The 14,851-nt window shown below is 32.0% G+C and overlaps 1 protein-coding gene across 5 annotated transcripts in view; it reads left to right on the top strand.

Annotated features, from left to right (window-relative positions):
- tmod (tropomodulin) overlaps positions 1-14,851 on the top strand; it is a 515,016-nt gene that overhangs the window by 97,421 nt on the left and 402,744 nt on the right. The window contains exon 1 of one of the 5 annotated variants that reach the window (XM_012279169.2): positions 14,572-14,721. The exons of 3 other annotated variants lie outside the window; for them this stretch is intronic. The gene's annotated coding sequence lies outside the window, so the exon portion shown is untranslated. Of the gene's footprint in view, positions 1-14,571; positions 14,726-14,851 lie in introns of those variants that run through there. One more of the 5 variants, XM_076539661.1, reaches the window with a different exon arrangement.

A 14,851-nucleotide genomic window follows, 5' to 3' on the forward strand; every position in this document is an offset into this window, starting at 1 on the left:
TTTGCAGGGTATGAAGTGCACAATAGATATTAGTAAAGCAAATTTTGAAAACAGTTTGTTCTCTTGGCAAAGTCAAGGTCACCTTGGGTTTTTTAAATAGGAACATACATTTTTTTTTATTCATAGCTTTAGAGGACATCGAGACGAATTCAAAACATATATTACATTATATTTTTATTAACATATTACTCGATCGGGGAAAGTGCAGAGTAATTGACATTTTAAAGAATTTCCTATCAAAATCAAAATGTACAAGGAAAATTAAGGTCCTAGTTAATATTAATTAAATAGTAGTAATTGTGCAAAGCGTTCGATATCGACAGCGTTAAGTATTTACAAAGCAGACTGAAAATGCTTACGTTTAAATTCCTATTTTACAAAAACCAGTCTGCATTTACCCCACTTCACCTTATTGTATTTTTTACTATATTATATTGTATTTCTGCTCTTCATTATTTGTTTTTATTTAAACTCTAATTTGTGTCTTATTCACTCTTGGTGATTGCAGAACTGTAAAAACTGATAAACCTTCTCCTTTACATTATATTTCTTTTTGTACAAAGATACTTATCCCGTACATAAATAAACAAACTTGCTATCCTCACTTGTTAGCACTCTTGAAAACATTGACTTTTTTTGAATTTGGTATAAAATGGAATTGATTTAAAAATACCGATAAATATAAATAGAACCAGATGATGCGTTCAAGATATAAATATATAAAAGTTTATTTTTTGATAGACATTAATAAAACTGTTAGAATTACGCTAAGCTATATTGGGTTGTGAATGAACTTATACCACTTTAAACAAAATTTAAGCTGCTGCTTTTGAAAGTGGTATAGTCCATTTATTCGTATATTCAAATATTTAAAAAATCTGTGTTTAGATCAACTAACAAATTTCAATAAACTTTAATAAATTCAGATTATATTTTTCAAATTATACACTTATTTATTTGACTAAGTTATACTATTTAATAAAATTGTTCAAAAATATAAAAAATTTCTAGCTACATATGGATTTTACGGCTTATACATATGTGCATTATAGACATAGATCATAACTATCACAATATACAAGCAATGAAGAATTGCCAATTTATATTTATTTATATCCGAAAATTATGTGTTATAAATTTCTTAGTCCACTGATATATCACGAACTTCAAAATTACACTACAATATAGTCACCGGTCATAAATTTAGAGTTATTTATACTTTGTTTCTCTTGTATGCATTTCACATTAGTCACATCTCTTACATTGTTGTCATTTTATTCGATCGAATTTTATCGGCAAAAAATATCTGCAAACATCGTCACAAAAAATGTCTCAAACATCTCCCTATGAAATCATTACAAAAAAAGACATAATTACTCATGTTATTACTCATGTAATCACCTGCATATAATTAATAAATATGATATGTACTCCTGATCACAAAAGTGATCTAAATTATATATTTTTTGTTTTGTGATATTTAAAGGTGTGAGTTTAAACAAATTGAAAAATATCTATTATAATTTATAAAGATATGTGATTTTGTTAGCTGGGATTGAATCCACAAAATAAATGTTTAAGAGGAAGTCTTCGGACTATGTATTAAGTCTACAAATAAGTTTTTGCCGTATACAAAAGTTGGCACTACCAGTTATTTATGGTTAAAATTGTCAAATGTTTAACGTCATTACCGTAAGTCATCTATCAAGAACATAGCGTTGAAATATTAGTGAATGTTTATCAATAAAACATATTATTTTGTGTGCGAAAATGTCAAGTTTGTTGTAGGTGAAGAGATCCGTTGTCGAAAAGTGATGTAATAAATTGTATAAAGAACGAACAAAATATTTATATAATAACGAATACAAAATGAACAATTCAATAACGTGAGGAAAAAGGCAAAGAACAAAATTCAATCGAAACATGCGAACGCGAGAAGAAATATTTATGGTGATGTAATAAATAATAAATTCCGTTAGATGGAGACAAATGTTAATTCGTGTATCGTTTCGTTTTATCATCAATAAAGTTTTGCGTCGAATAACCGTCACTTGCGAGAATATTTGGTCTACTTCTTTTATTGAAAAAATCTGCAACAGAGGCGCATTGATTGCTTGTTAAAGCATACGGTGAGGCTACCTTAGTGAGAGAAGCTATCGTGAGTGGTTTCAAAAGTTTAAGAATGGTGAATCTGACACCGAAGACAAAAAACGTAACGGAAGACCAAAAGGCCTTGCAAACTTGCATTTGCAGTAGGCGTAACTCAATAAGCAATTTTGCATCATTTGAAATCATTGAAAATGATTCAGAAACAAGGAAATTGGGTTCCACATGAACTAACGCCGGGAAACGTTGAACGCTGATTTTCTGCGTGTGAAATGCTGCCTGCCAGGTATAAAGGTGTAGGAATTTTATAAATAATTTTAATTGAAAACAATAATAATAATCAAAACTACAACTCCACACCTTCAAATTATGAATTATAATAATTAACCAGGCTTTTACAAATTCCACGATGTGTACCCTTCAAACTCTTATCAACGACTCTCTCTTCTTTTCAATTATACCTCGTTACCTCGTAACCAACAAAAACAAAAATGAATAGATATGCATGGTAGAATCGATTCACTATCGAATTACTTTAATTAGCTAGTATTGGCGACGTCATTCCTAAAGCACCCCCTACAAAGAAAAGGCTTTTCTGCACCGTACAATCATTGATAATGAAAAGTGAATTCACTATGATAATCCAAAAAGGAAGAAGTCATACTTCCATACTTCCATATCTATAGCTAAGCCAAACATTCATGGAAAGAAACTCTTGTTGTGTATACGGTGGGATCAATTTGGTGTCGTGTGTTATGAGTTGTTGAAACCGAACAAAACCATTACTGAAGCTATCCACAGAACACAATTAGTGAAATTGAGACCATCATTGCAGGGAAAACAGCCACTATATGATGCAGAGACACGACAAAGTTATTCTCTTACATGATAATGCTCATCCTCATGTTACGTCACTGGTCAAAACATATTTGGATACACTCAAACAGGAAGTTTTATCTCACCCGTATTTTCCAGACATTGCCCCCTCTGATTACTACCTGTTCAGTAGTCACTACATGTTAAATTCGTGTGTACTGGCGTACTGAATTTTGGCGTACTGAACTTTCCACAATGACTGATTTATTTTATGTGTTGTTCTTTGTTGTTACAAAAATTCTGCTTAAAAACTATCGAGTTGTGCTTTTTATCAATGTCCGGTTGTGGACGTGTATTCGGAGGTGAGAACTAAAATTAAGGTGGAGAAAAGTCGCTGTCAAATCATCATTTTTGGGTGATGTCGGGGGTTGTTCTGCCCTTTCCTCGGGGTACGTGTTTCGGAAAAACCCAAATTGACGTGCATATAGTATGAATATTTTGCCTATGGTTTATAATATGTCTATTGCCGACGACTATGAAAGGGAAGTGAATTAGGTTTTAAACTAGACCGTAATTTAGGTTTTTTCCTTGAGCGTAAACGTGGAAATAAAGATTAGAAATTCGAATTCGGCAAAGGACCCTTCCTGGTTATAAATAACTGCGCTCTTAACACTACACATTATATGAAGATACTAAAAATTGGAATAATTCGTGGATAGTATCAAAAGATAAAGCAGTATCCATTTGCTACCAGAAAGATGGGAAAAGTAGTGACTAGCGATGGACAATACTTCGAATAAAACATAAGATTCCCATCTTTCACAATAAATGCGTAACGTTTGATGAAAAACGGCGGAAAATTATTGGTGCACCTAATATTATTTACGAATTGGTTATATTTCAAAACAATATGTCTCAAAGATAGGAAAATTAATTTAATTTTATTTTGTTTTCAAAGTTCACAAAGAAAAGGAGTTAAGTTACGAGTAAAAATAGTAAATGCAATAATCTAATTTTTTTCTCCTTCATTCTTTTAGAGATTCTTTACTCAGCTTTTGCAAATCTTATGAATGAATAACTACAAAGTTTTGTGTTATCTAATTTTTCTCGTTTCTTCATTCTTTTTGAAAGTATTTTTATTATTTCTAGAATTCTATAAATTAATCTACAAAATATTCTAGTTCTTTTTATTTCTTCCGTTTTAACTGCATTTGTATAAAGCCAAGCTAACAATATAGTTCATATTATACAATACTTTCTTTTTCCTTTCTTTGCTTATTATTAATTTTGTATGTACTGATTTTATAAGTTAATTAAGCGCAATGTTCTTTATTCTATAACCTTTTTTGTTTCTTCTTTCCCTTCTTTTAATTATTCTGCTTCTGTAAATCCTATGCGTTGAGTATACAATTTTTATATTGTTTAATATCTTTCTACTTTTTCCCTCTTTCTTTGAAACTTTCTACCATGCTTCGCAAAAGTTTATGGTTTAGCAAAATGAAATATGTATTATGTAATCTTTGCCATTTAATTTCTTTTTGTCAAAAATAAGTAAATTTATTAAAAAGTAGAAATGTGAAAAGGTATACAAATACATTAACTGGAAAGTTTAAAAAACAAATATAATGATGAGAAAGAAATAATACAATGACATCAAAAGTTTTCCAAGTTAAGATATAATACGATATTAAAAGTACTTCTAAAATAATTAACCAGTTAACTGTGGCAATCTTTTTGCAAAGCGCGCACCGGTGTGTGTCGCGATAATCAAGCGATGACGAGATAGCTCTCACGAATTTATGAATCCATCTCAAATCATTTACATTTTTTATTTGTTTACTTCATTTCGTGTTGACCTCTAAACATTTTAAACATATTACAATTTACGAACATAATTTAGTTTTCGCCAAAATTACAATTTAAATATCAAATTGTAACAAAATTTTACGCATGACGGATATATTCGTCATGACACAAAATTCTGCCACCTCTTCACGACGAATGTAGTCGTCAAAGACACTTAACTGGTTAAAAGAGCCCTGGCGATAAACTACTAGTACGAGTAGCGAACCTCTATAGGCAGATAGAGAATGTGGTCTAGCATGGATCCCATGTTGACGGCGACTCTTTTACGTCTGTTTCACTTTGCGCAGATGTGTGCTATACCTCTTGTCAGGCGGGAAGCGCTGATAGCCAAATTGCCTCCTAGAAGGTATCCAAAGAGATCTTTCTTTGATTATAGCGAGAATAATGCGCGCTATTTCTTGAGAATTTAGCCGCATCGCCAAAGTAGAATGAACTATGCCAGAAAAGAATTTACATTGATGAAAGCGACGAGAGACGTTAATATACGATGATGAGCGAGAAAATAAATGTCTAGCAAATGTACGTTAACCCCAACAAGACAGGACTTGTCGAATCTCTATTATTCGAGGACGATACTGATTAAAATATTCACTGGTTGAGGACATTTCAGGAAGATATTTAGAAGCGCGGCCGATGGAAATCATAATATGGTAAATCGAATGTTTTCCAGAAGATACGTGCGAAACATTGATAATTTAGAAGAGATATGGCAGTCGTTTACAAGGTTTTTGAATTGTAATGTGAGTCATGATATATCATGATCACTAATACTATGGAGAACACAGGATGCAGAACTAACGGGCACGTTTTGCATCTGTTCGTACAACTACATGAGCACAGTTACGAAAAAGGAGGATCATTGCGATTATTTATTCTCAGTTTGTATTCGCTATGCAATTGCACTGAAGAAGGATTCTTATTTTATTTCTTATAGCTGTATGGCTGGGTAGTTGAAGACACATGTAACTCATGCTTAGAAAAACTTGGATTAGAATTATTTTTTGGTAGCTTTCTACGGCAACTGTAGGAGCGTAAAATGTATAAAATGGCAACAACTGCGAAACTGCGTGTATGACTGCGTGTATGAATGTTGACATAATGAAAGGGACAGTGTGAAATAGGTTGTGTAAATAAAGTGTGAAATAAGTTACGAATGTTAAAATGTGAAATGCTATGCCAAGTGGTTACTAGCGATCGAGAAAAAGTAATGATAGGGATTCAGTATAAATACGGGATTTGAACGAATACAACGTGACGAAACGGCAAAATACAAATTGTTTGATTTTACAATTTACGATTTATGATTCATAGTTGAATACATTAATCATTATTTGTTTTTGCTGTGTTCTTTATTGTATTCTCTTAATAAAGGAAGGATACTTTATAAAAATTCTATTCCTACACAACTGTATCATAGTTATAATTTATAATAAAATTCTTTTGTAGTCAACTGAGTGTAAATCATAACGATATCTATACAGTGAAGTATATTGCAGTGAATCGATATCTATTGTAGTGGAGTTTCAAAACGATTTACGGTATCACGATGAAAATAATTCCATTGAAAATTATAATATTAATACCTCCTATGAAGAACATTGTAACTGAATTATTAATAACGAATTGGAGAAGTAATTAGATTGCGTATTGTCTCTAATTGAAACTAGTGTTTAAAATCGAAAGTTCAGAAATTTCAAATTGCAATATAGGACCTCTGATAATTAAAAATAGTTCCCATTGCAGAAGCATGATTTTTGCACTGCACATGGGATTATTTTTTAAATACAATTATACTATAGTCGTAATACACTGTAACAAGAGTTACAATATTTTTTATATCATTATTGATATTTAACGTATAAAATAACGAAAAATCATTTGCATGAGATATTAACTTAAATTATTAATATTATTTACAACGAGAAAAATTACTTTAAATTTTCTCAAAAAATTAAAGAGATATACATAGAAGGATATAATAGCAAGTTAATGTAAAGGAAAATGAAAATGACTTAACATATTACTTAAAAAATATAATTCCAAAATAAAAACAGGTGCAATTCTCATTCATAGCTTGCATCCAATAATTAACAGACAAAATGTTTGTTTTTTGCTTTCTTTAATGCTAAATATTTTATTTATTTTGTACCAATATTGTGTTAACAATTCTATAATTTATAATTAAAATTTTGGAATAAAATTGCTTTATTTGTCATATTTTCAAATAGTCCAAATTTTTTATTTGCCTATCGTAAAACAACCACCTTAACTTTATTTTTGTGTATAGACATTACAGGGCTAATATTTTACATTAAATTTTTCAATATTTCTATAATTCTTAGAAATCAATAAAATTCCACAAATACACGTTAAAAACTTTTTTATTATATTTTTCATTAAACATGTGGTGTAACAGCAAACTGTACACAGTAATGTTTAAATGTTTGTATACAAAGAAAATTTTAAGAATATACTTCGTGAGTTTTTTCCTCTTAAAAAATTTATTATTTGAATTTTTAATAGGTCTCAAGTAAATTTCGATTGATTCGATAAATTTGTTTACTAATTATTTAAAGAAGAAATATATTAGTTCTAATCCTGTTAAAAATAAGTAGTGTGTAGGTTATTTTTCGAAGATAGAGTATAATTCTGTTAATTTCAACCTGAAGTTAGGTCTGGAGCATAATAGAATAATTTAGCAACGCTGGATAATCAACAGCTTTTCGTAACTTGCATCTTATTTTACAAGTAAATTGAATTTCGTAATTTTATGAATCTGCAGTTTAAAGTTTTGCTAACTTATTAATAACTTGTTGAAACTTTTAATAATATACCGGGACTTTCCGTTAGTTTTTAACAATATAAGAACTTTATAAAACTTCTAGTAAAAGTTTTCTTACAATTGTGCGGGCTAAATAGGAAACGTTTCTGAGCAAATATTTATATTGCTTTTCCGTACTTAGAATAATACTATTATACGAAGTATAAAATACTTTTAACCAGTTAAGTGTGTTTGATGACTATATCCGTCATGGAAATGTGGTACAATTTTGTGTCATGACGAATTTATCCGTCATGTGTAAAATTTTGTTACAATTTGATATTTAAATTGTAATTTTGGCGAAAATTATATTATATTCGTAAATTGCAATATGTTTAAAATGTCTAGAGGTGGACACGAAATGAAATAAACAAATAAAAAGTGTAAATGATTTGAGATGGATTCATAAATTCTTGAGAGCTAACTTGTCATCGCTTGATTATCGCGGCACACACCGGTGCGCGCTTTGCAAAAAGATCGCCACAGTTAACTGGTTAACTTAAATAGAGTACACTACAATTTAACAGTCAATATTGTGTTGTTTTGAATAACAATCTTTCAACAAGCACGTCGATAAATAAAGTTCCTTTATGTCGTTTGGCGTCACAGCCGAAACGAGTAAAAGATCAAAGCCCCTATTTCGACGGTGTCGTCCGCGATTCACAATATTCATTGCTCGTTTCTGGCCCGACAAAAGATTTCTTTTTCACCGTGAACGTATATAATCGTCATAAATCCGACGAGAAGGGCAGCTCGTAAACGTGTATGTGTCTTACGAGTTCATTCACACTGTCCGAGCTGTCAACGAGCCAGTTTCGCAGGAATTCGATTTACGGACACTTAACGACGATATTTGATTTATCTCTTAGCCACGTGGTCAAAATAGAGATCGCGTAGACCATTATTCTTTCGAATCGATGCCCGTCACGATTTCCTCGCTGTTTCTTCCTTCGTTTTTGCGGGGATTTTGTTCGCGAACGGACTCGCAATCAAGCCTCTTTGTTTCTTTTAAGCTCGAATCGTGAAACCATCGACGTTTCTCGCGATATATGTACATTGATTGTAAAAAGTATTTGTATACCACATAATTACAAGCAACTTCGTGAAATTATTGTTTAAATAATTTTTTGTGAACGACGAGTACAGTTTCCGCAAGTCCCCTCAGCATAGTTTCCGTATGTCTCATTTTTCAATGATAGTTTTAAATGATTCGATATTTCAAATACTATTGGTGCAAAAACATTCTCAAATGTACTGACGATGTCAATCATAACTACGAAGTATTATTCTTACGTTTATAATATAAAATCTCTTGTAAGCAGTTCAAAACAACAACTGTACTTATTGCTTGTACATTTCTGTCGATTTTTCTTTTTCTTGTCAATTTTACAAAGAACTAACATTTTTACTGCATCTATTCTCAAGATTTCTTAGAATATGTATATGCTTACAGCTCATAAAAAGATTACATAATAAGCTACAATTTCGCAGTGTTTCTACTCTCATTGTATCTCGATATTCGTGATTGAAAGAATGTCGATTACAAGTTTAGCAGAAATTGAATTTGCATTCAGTTGATTGTAAAATTGATTATAAACGAGATACGTAGTGATTATTATTGTTGGAAATGAATGACGGTGGTCGATGAAAGTAAATTACTCTAATGACGTAGTAATTACTCTGAATTGCATTTTAATTCATAATTCAGTGACAGCAAAATATGTTATTAAAGTCAATCAGTATTTATAATTCCAGTAAGGTGAAGTGGGCTAAGTTTGTAAACGGGGCAAGTGCGTATACAGGCTATTTTTATTACAATATGAGCGAAATTTCTCCATTTAGTATGTTTGTTTCCTTGTTTTGTTTCACTATATCCCCTTTTATATTTCAGCTAAGAGTACTTGTTTGCAGTATAGAGTACTTGCATAATGCAGTAAAAAGCATTTTGTAGCAGATTTGTTAATAATTCTGCTCTTGCCCCATTGTACATGAAATAAAGTTTCAAAGTATTTAACTTCAAGTTACGCTCTTACCTCATTTTCGGGGAAAGTGCAGAGTAGTTGACATTTTAAACAATTTCCTATCAAAATCAAAATGTACAAGGAAAATTAAGGTCCTAGTTGATATTAATTAAATAGTAGTAATTATGCAAAGCGTTCGATATCGGCAGCGTTAAGTGTTTACAGAGCAGACTGAAAATACTTACGTTTAAATACCAACTTTGCAAAAAGCAGTCTGCATTTACCCCACTTCACCTTAACAAATTTTGGTCAAAGTATTTTTAAATAGACGTGGGCATTTTGAGCATCATAGTATGTATGCGATCTTGAAAAAAATTCAACGATCTGCTACACAGTGACTTTCAGGTGACAGTGAAAAAAATTGACACGAATTGATTGTTACAATATTACAAATAATTCGAATATATAACAGCAAAATTTAATTTTCAAACGAAAGCAGATGAACGTAAACAGTATAAATGCTCATTTATTTAACTTCAGAACTTTGCGTTGCAGGAGGTGGAATACAATTTGAACATTTAATTTCATTGCTAATTACGTGCACATTTTTTACGTACATGTTTTAAATTTAGTTTGCCTACATTTTTCTTTTCCTTTTTATTTCAAGTTCTGAAGTTGAATAAATGAGCATTCGTAATTATTATGTTCATTTGTGCGTGTTTAAATACGAAACCTTGTTGTGCACGAATTATTTCAAATATTGTGGCAAATAATTCACTTCAATTTTTCTTTCACTGTCATTCGAAAGTTGTATATTAGGTTGTTTTCAATTTTTTTCAAGATCGCATAGTACACCTGAAAGTTAAAAATACCAACTTTCATATAAAAATACAACGGTGACTTTAACTTTCATCGAAAGTCAACTGATTTTTTAATTTAAAAAATTGGAATTTCATGTTGATTAATTACTGATTAACCTTAGTATAAAACATTTTTTGCTAGATCGTTTGTTAAGGCTGAAAAATTCCGAGGACTAATTTCTATTTCACCTTTTACACTGCTTAGCAAAATCATCGAATAGGCAATGTCATAACAAAAATTTTGATAAAATCAAATAAGCATAACTCCCATAAAATGAACCTTTTTCTAAAACGTCTTTTGTTATTTTAAAACTTGAAGACTGTATCTTGAAAATAAACTCCCGGATTTTGATTCACTCTAAAAAAATGTTTTTGCGACAGTTATTTAGAATGGTAGTGTGTTGGAAATAGTTTGTTCGTGGAAAAAGATTTCAAGGCAAAGGTAATTCTTTAATATAGAACACAGTACCTTTTTATGTAAGTTAATTTTTTGGATGATTCTGCATAATATATCATTAGAAGATGAAGTGTTTGATGCAGAAATTTTTTTATATTTATTAAGATTTTGCGGAAATCTTACGCATATTCTGTGATGATCCTAAGAAGAGCGTAGACAGAATCTAAGGAGATTCTAGCTAATCATGTGCACAATCTACGGAAATCCTAGAGAATATAAGGAGACAAATTTGTACTTTCATAAATTTTGAAGTTTGCGAATTGGAGAATTGGAGATTTTAGAAATTTAACAGTTTGACTATCTAAAAATTGAAGAATTGGGATTTATAGATTTAGGTATTTGGAATTTGGAAATTTGGAAATTTGGACATTTAGAGATTTGAGAACTTGAGAATTTTGCATTACAAGAACTAGAAATTTCTAAAAACCAATATTTCGAAAATCCAAATCAAATTCAAATTAACTAAATTAAAATTCAAACTTTTAATATAAACCAATTATTATCTAATCAATGGCTGTTCGTATAGTAACCTAAATATGGGAGTCACGCATTAATTAGAATTGAAATCTCGATGTAAAGGATAACAGTTGTAAAAGAAAAATTGTTAATCCTTACTGTGTTTTCATCTCTCTATATTTATAAATTGAAAAAATTAGCTGCAAAATGTACTGTAACAACATCGACAGCTTTGTGAATATTTCGGAAACTTGAATTGTTAATTATATCTAAAGAAACAATTTTCTCAAAAATATATTCCAGTACTATATTAAAAGATTGTTAAAATCATTTTGTATATAGGATATTTTACTTAGTCTGTTGTATAGTTTATTCTTCTTAACGACAATTTAAGTAATTAAAGACGTAAATTGTTTGTTTCGAAAAAGGGACAGATATTAGGGAAATAAGGACTTCCTTTTAAGGTCATATTTTTCGATATGACCATATGTTTCATGTTAATCATTATTTTTTTAACGAGATTATATGTTGGTATTATCGTGACATAATAATCGAAGTTAATATCAATCTAATCATCTACACTGCTGGCCAAAATTAACGCACCACTTTCTTTAGCCGTTTCTTTCTTTATGTTCTGTTGGAGGTAGGACTTTGAAATTTTGAGGATAGGTGGGCCCATGGGTTATTTCAATGCAACAGGAGTGCCATTGTTGCCTGCCACCCCGTTGTGGTATCGGCGACCCCTTGAATGCTAGGGGGTCGAAAAATCGACAAAAAAGGCTCTAAATTCGACCGAAAAAAAGAAAAAATCCGAAATTTTTTTTCAAAATGAAGTTCTTTAGGTTGCGGTTGCGGATTGAACGAAAAATTACAGTATTCAACACGCCAACACATAACAGACAATTTTTCAAACTCATTTGGTTCACATTTCCAGCACTCTTGCTGGTTTCTTTTCGGACAGGATATCTTCGCGACGCCGCTGGAGGCTGTGTGGATCATGTGAGCGATTGCACCTTCTGAGATCGAAAAGAAGAGGGTTCAAACTTCGTGAGAGGTCGATCCGCGGGATGCCAACTGCCTCCAATAAGTTGCGGTTGCGGGGTGAACTTGGGATTGCAAATCTCAAAATTTCCACTTTCTTGCATATCGCGCAAGAATGGTTCGAGTAATCGATTTGAAAATTTGTACAAAAATGCTCCAATGATCCCTTAATCGATCGCATCCACCCAATTTACCCGCTCACCCCCGGGGGTAGATTGAGAGGGTTGGGAGTAAGAACCCCCTCAGCGGGGGTTGGTTTCACGCCAGGACCAAACCATCAACAGGAACGATACCGTCGGCACGGAAGCAAATTTTTTCGTGAACTGCAGGTCCAAAATTGATTTTTAACTGTGAAAAAGGTGAAAAAACAGCAAGTGGTGGTTTTTTGACAGCGTGTAGCGACCAAGGTGTTGGTGCAAACGCGACCAAACTTTTACCAGGTATAACTGGGGTAGAGAGGAAGCTTCGGTAAAAGTTTGAGTAAAATCGAAAATACCATCCCTTACAAGGAAACATATCGAACCACGACACACCGATTTTAATGAAACTTATGTGAAAGATAGTTCTCAAGAAAATATTTGACACGTATTTTTTTTAGCGGCCTTTGTTCACATTGAAGGGGTGAAAATAGCCCTCGAAGTTGGGGGTTGAAATCATATTTTTGGGAATATCTCTGACAGGATGGAAATGACGATGGGCTAAAGAAAGTGGTGCGTTAATTTTGGCTAGCAGTGTATAAACCTTCGAATGGTTTTAAATACATGCTGAAATTCGTATTAATCTATTATGTATTAATAACATAAATATATTTGCATTTATCAAGTGTCAGAGTGATGCAGCATGTGTCATAAATTAAGTTACTGTTATCATTCTCGATATTGTAAGAATGTATTTTGACAAAGTTTGAGATAAAAATAGATACATTTAATGATTCCGTTAATTATGTTCTGGTATTATGCGAATGTCATCGAAATGTCAACCATATTGTTCAGATCTATTCAGCCAAATATTCAGAATAATAAATAAAATATATAATTAACTTTATAGAATTCAAGCATTTAGAGTTTAAAGGAACATAGACCACTGAAATGTGTTACACTATCCAACTAAATATATTCGTCATGATGTGCTAATAATACTATTTAAATTTGGTAGTAAATAGTGAAGAGTCATAGTAACTGCATTTATTTCGTAACTTGCACTTATTACCAAACATTTACAAACTTTTTGTAATCAAGGTCACGTGAAGGTCATAGGGGTAATCAGATATCTCTTGACTTCAACTATTGAGTCACAATAATACAATTCTGTTATTCCATCTGAAAAAAAGTGAGCTTGAGAAGAGTTTATTTACCATAATATTTGTCCCTCTAAACAAAACAATATTTTCGCGTTTCATTAAAAATAATGGAAATATCGATCAATAAAGTTAGTGAAACGCCATGTGTAAACCTGTTATTCAAACTGTATAGTTAAAATGAAATTGCTTATATATTTTCAGTTTAATATAAATGATTTAATGATTCAGTTTAATATACTGATTTAATATACATGCTTTTGTAAAATAAGTTATATGATACACGTATCATTCTTTTCTGTATGCATTAACAAATACTGATGTACTGTAGTGCCTGAATATTAATATAACTGTACGCTGTCTCAATTTTTCTTACTATAACGCATTTATTGTTTTATCAAACTGATCTACATGCAATTTATCGTATCGTCTATCATTTACCATTTAAATGGCTGAATAACATTACATATATATAAATTTATTTAATACATATATAATAACGTTCCGTGCAGAAGTACACTGCAAAGTGTTAAGTAAAGTGTTTCAAACGCTATTGGTATGTCTCTTTCAATTTTTACAAATTAAATAGTTAATAAAGCTTTCTAGTAAAAATCTGATACACCCTATGTATCAGAAGCTAGCTAACACATGAACGTTTCTGCCATTTGTTCTGTAATTGACACTCGGCAGAGGGATATTGCCAAGTAGAGAGAGTTTGCCTGTAATCCCTTGACATTGTCGTGTTCCATAGATCCATCCGCGACGGGGTATACGTAGTTTCTCGGTAGAGGACCGCGGCTCTTCTCGTCGCGTACATAGCGTCGCCGCGACGCAGTGGCCGTCGTCGTCGTCCTAATTATACGTGTTTCTCCGTATTTCTGGAATTAGACTGCGGATGGGGCGCGGTGCGGTTCACTCGCGATCAAGCTGAGACATGCTTCCGAAGCTCAGTCGCGCGTGGCCCACCTCGAATCGCGGATATCATCCTCCACGAAGCTAAATCAATTTTGTGAATCGGGCTCGTCCGATGGGGCGAGCACGTAGGTATCGATCATCGATCCTGATAATCGAGGAACCTCCTGGATATTTCCTCGAAATCCTCTAATTCGCAAAATACCCTTAGTCCATGGTGTTTCTGCTGCTTTCTAACCGGATCAGAGGAGTGGAATT

Source organism: Megachile rotundata, chromosome 14, assembly GCF_050947335.1.
Source record: "Megachile rotundata isolate GNS110a chromosome 14, iyMegRotu1, whole genome shotgun sequence".
Taxonomy (NCBI): Eukaryota; Metazoa; Arthropoda; class Insecta; order Hymenoptera; family Megachilidae; genus Megachile; species Megachile rotundata.